Genomic DNA, 4964 nt, shown 5'->3' on the forward strand with positions numbered 1-4964 from the left:
GATAATATTTAAATAGGGGAATTAATAAATCACTAAGGAAAAGATTACATACAATGAAGCGTGGGAGACATGCTTTAGGGGACACATTTAGGAAGTAAAGAGAAATGCAGTTTGGTGGAACAATGACAGGGGAGGAGAGTCTCAGGGGGAAAAATAAGAGCACTAAAGACAAAGCAAGTAGTTAATGCTCAAGAGAGATTAGAGGCAACGTCTAATCTCGCAATTTGATTAGATTGTTAGAGGCCTCTTGGAGTCTTTCAAGAACGCACCTCTTAAGAGAAGTGGAGACTTCAGATGGGAAAGTGGTAAGGAATGAACAACATGAGAAGGTGGAAGCAGTGTTTGTGGAATATGGTTTCTAGAGCTTGCACAAGGGGGTTGAAGGGAGAGGGCAGTCATTTACTGGGGTTGAGGAAGCCAGGGGCCCCGTGCTTGTGTTTGTGTGTGTTGTTTGGTTGCTTGATCTGTTTTGGTTGCTTGTAGGTTTGATGGGACAAGGGAACGTGTCTGTGAAAAGTGGACAAAGCAAGTGGAGAAAGGGATATTGAAGATGGAGAGAGAGAGAGAGACTCTGATGGATAAAGATTCCTCAAAAAAAACAAATTTAAGATTCTCAGTGAGGGTCTTAATTAGGTCTGAAAAGAAAATGGGCTGTTATTTTTCATACTTGAGTAAAGAGAATAAGGATTGTTGTAGGTGAGGAAATTTACTGGTTCTTTCTTCAGAAGAATTTTTGATTTAGGAGAGAGACCATGAGGACCATAGTTCCCTAAGGAGGAAGAGGGGAGCTAGGAAGAAAAACAGAATAAGAGGTCTCTTCTTACTGAGCCCCAAACAAACCTCTCTCCTATTTTTCGATTTTGCCTAGGGCCAGCTATGCTCAGAAATCTTTCAGACCTAGTGTTCTTCTTAACTCAGCCAGGAAGATCAATGGACTATATCATATTGACAGCCCTGAATATAGCAGGATTGTTCCTGCCCACTTCAGCTGCTGTAGCCTTAGGTCCACGTCCTCCACTCCAACCATGAAAAATATAATTACAAGTAAAACTGAACAAAACTTATTTTTTAATGGAACAAACGTGCCCACTCTATACAAATAAGGACAAGGAACGTAAACATTTATTCAGAAGGAGAAAAAAAGATAAAAAGGTGAGATTGACCCAGGAAGAGGACCTGAAGCAGAAAGGAGATAAAATGGAGACCATTCCTTCAGTCTTTAGGAAAATGATATTTTTTTTTTGGCAAAGAGGCCAGAGCATTACTGCTGTTGAGTTTTAAGCTAATTAAAATGAGGAGTTTCTCCACTTCCATCTTAGGTAGAAATGGAAGTTTTTGATTGTGGGAATGTCTGTGCCTTAACCTGGAAATTTTATTCACAAATATGCTCCATTGGGGTGAAGCTGGTTTTGATGTTTCTGAGGGAAACTGGAGGGGGTAACATTGATTTATCATAGCCAGAATCTGAACGAGTGTGGCCAGATTTATTGTTAGTATGAGAACTCTTTATAAATATTAGCTACCTTAAAGGTGTCTGACTTAGGGCTATGCACTCAATAGCCTGTCCTTGAGTGCTTGTTTCAAAGGCAGCCTTCTCAAAGATGTGAGAATGCCATTTAGTCCCTAGGTTAAATGGACAGAATCCAGTTAACATTAGAGGAGTGAATCTAATGTATGAAAACACTTTATCATTTGAAAGTAGATCATAATCAGTCAATTCCACTGCAAGTACAGGGAAAAGTTTGTACACTATCACCCCAGAGGGGATTTGATTCCCTTTACCTAATAAATATGAGAGTGATCATGCTTAATCAGCAGAGTTCTAAGAAACAAGACAGCTGTTCTCTGATTCAGAACTTTAAAAATTGTGAATACCCCTTTCCCCCCTCAGTCATCCTTTCTTCAAAACAAGGAGGGTTTTGTTTGTTTGTTTGTTTTTTGTTTGTTTTTTAAAGAAACTGCATTCTAGGATCCACTTAACCTATCTTATCATAGCACTAATTGCTATGTCCCAGTAATGTAGCAGCTGAATTTATTGTCCCCAACAAACTCCACAAGGTATGTGGGAATCTGTGAAATAAGTTTGTGGCTTCAGTAAACCTCTATATTCTGGCTAAAACTGAAGCTAGCTGGAGAAACCCATTGCAGTAGGTCTATGTTTGTATAGCGTCCCCTTTCCTCTACTTTCGGTGCCAACCAGTTCTCAGGAATGGGGACTTGGGCCTTAGATGTATTATACACATCTACTGAAGTTCTCTAACTGCTGAGGGTTGACAGAGTGGTCTCATTTGGCACCGCCTCTTCCCAATCCCATCCTGATCACTTTACTTTTAAACAATGTGCTTTAGACTGGATGGGAAATTTCATGGGTAGCCCTGTATTAGCTTTTCAGTGACATTATTACCCTAGCAATCCAGATTTGGCTCAAGTAACCACCTGTTAGACAAGGGTAAAAGAGTCTTCAGAGTTGACTTGGGAATCTCATAACAAATTAATGAATTAGATGTCAGGCCAAGAGAGCTCATCAACTCAACTAAGGTTGCCTTTTGATCAGCCTTCCTGTACCCCTCTGACTGGAAGCCGCCAGAAGGTCAAGCAACCCCAAAGGAGCATTTGATATATTTTTTAGGTCCAAGATAATATACACATCTGGCAAAAGGAAGATACCAGGCCAGAGGTGATAATTATAGCATTCTATTCTCTTTAGAGTCTTGGAAGCTTCAATTTTTTTTTTTTTTTTTTTTTTTCTGATTTTGGCTGAGCAGAAACATTCTGTGAGCCAGGCTGGTTAGGGATGGCTGCCTATGTGCTGTGATTTGTGAGGAGCTGGCCCAGGACTCTGCCGCCAAAGTAGCAGTATCTGCCTTCTTCCCATGGCAACATCTTTCTATTGGATTTTGGCTCATCTGCTTAGGTTGAGAGCACAGTTTCACAGACAGAACACGACCCATAGATTCAAGGTCCCCTGATGGCAGAAAACCGTACAATGTAAGACTAAGATATGTGTTTGAGAGAAAGATTGTTTGTGGATTTCTAAGTCCCTAATGCCATACATTGTATTTTATGAATATAATATCACATACTATATTTGGGTTATGGGTTGTGTAGAGCCCTGAACCTTCAGTGAGTTCAGCATATTGTAGTTTAACATAGTAAGCGTGAAGTAGAGATAGATTATGATAAAAGGATTCTACCTCCTCAAAAAGTAGTTTAATTAACTAAGAAACAAGGTGGCAGTATATTGACAGAGCATGATGAAGAAGCATATATTGGTTCAAACGATACAGGAATGGAAGTATTATCTTTTTAAAGTTGGTTTGTAAAGAAAACATATTCAAATATCCTGGTAGGGAAAATATATTTTCATTAAGTGAAAATTAGGATTTTGTTTTTTAGCATATTAGCATAAACCTCATTTAAAAAAGAAATCTTTACTAAAGTAACAAGGCCAAATTTAAGTTGGGAAGTTACTTAAAGAATGGAGTTTAGATTTTGATTAACCAAAATAAATAGAGTATATGACTCTACTATGTTGAGCTTTGTCTTCCTAGTAAAGAAGAAATATCCTTGAACAAGCAATTTATTCATTTTTTGGTTTCCACATAAGCTATTATTAAAGCCATAACCTCATTAAATATATACATTATTTTCTATCCCATGACAAATTATGTGAAAATTAATTAATTTAACAAAATTTAATAGAGTACTAAAACATGCAGAGTTAACTTTGTATACTTATATTTCATTCTAACACCTTGAATCAAATTATGGTCAGCTTTTTTTCCCCAATGGAATAATCTCTTGCATAGTAAGTAATGTCACAAAATTTAGACTACAGATATAATATTACATCTATGAAAACTTGCATGCTTTTTTAAAATAGACAACTTAATAGTTTCATGAGACAGCTCATTGAAAAGTTGAGGTCAGGAATTTTTGCAAGGATAAATATTAAGACCAAGTTATATACTAATGTTCCTGCAAGTTATCTGTGAAGAGAATACATAACATTAATCAGTCTCAGTATGCTTTTAAAATAAGAGTAAGTGCAACTCATTTTATTCTATCTTTTAGCTCTAGAGCCACCAATCGTCAGTTATGCAAAGACTGTAGAGTTCAAAGCAAGTATTCAAAGACCTGGTGCAGGAATGGAAATTGCATAATTGGCTTATATGACCCTATCCGTACATTTTTTTTTTTTTTTTTGATATTCTTGTCTGCTTACATTCTTTTTATTTATGTCTGTATGGCTGTGTTGGGTCTTCGTTTCTGTGCGAGGGCTTTCTCTAGTAGTGGCAAGCGGGGGCCACTCTTCATCGCGGTGCGGGGGCCACTCTTCATCGCGGTGCGCGGGCCTCTCACCATCGCGGCCTCTCGTTGCCGAGCACAGGCTCCAGACGCGCAGGCTCAGCAATTGTGGCTCACGGGCCGAGTTGCTCCGCGGCATGTGGAATCCTCCCAGACCAGGGCTCGAACCCGTGTCCCCTGCATTGGCAGGCAGACTCCCAACCACTGCGCCACCAGGGAAGCCCCGTACATTTTTTAAAATAAAAATGCTGCACTACCTGGCCCAGGGTCTTTGACACCATGGCAATGTGGGAGGCAGGCATTAAACTGCTAAATTCCAACACCATCTGTATGACTTATATCCTAAGAGATATATTGTCTCTGTTGCCAAGGCCAGAGTCAACCTTAGCTGGCAAATGCTGGACTAAAATAGGAAGGTAAACAGCTCGATGGAGGAGTGGTTCCTGGTGCACCTGTGGTTTTGACAGCTTTTGCTGGTGCTTGAAGAGGAAACAGGTTGCCTGTTTGTTCTTCAGGAGCACTTCTGGCATCCAGGCATTATGCAGGCATGCATTGCCAGCTGTGAGAGATACTGCTTCCTTGTCACTTCAGAGAAAGATGCTCCTTACAGGAAAATCCCTTTTGCTATTTCATTCAGGGAGCCTGAGAAAGGAAGA

The sequence above is a fragment of the Eschrichtius robustus genome, chromosome 6 (assembly GCF_028021215.1).
Source record: "Eschrichtius robustus isolate mEscRob2 chromosome 6, mEscRob2.pri, whole genome shotgun sequence".
NCBI lineage: Eukaryota > Metazoa > Chordata > Mammalia > Artiodactyla > Eschrichtiidae > Eschrichtius > Eschrichtius robustus.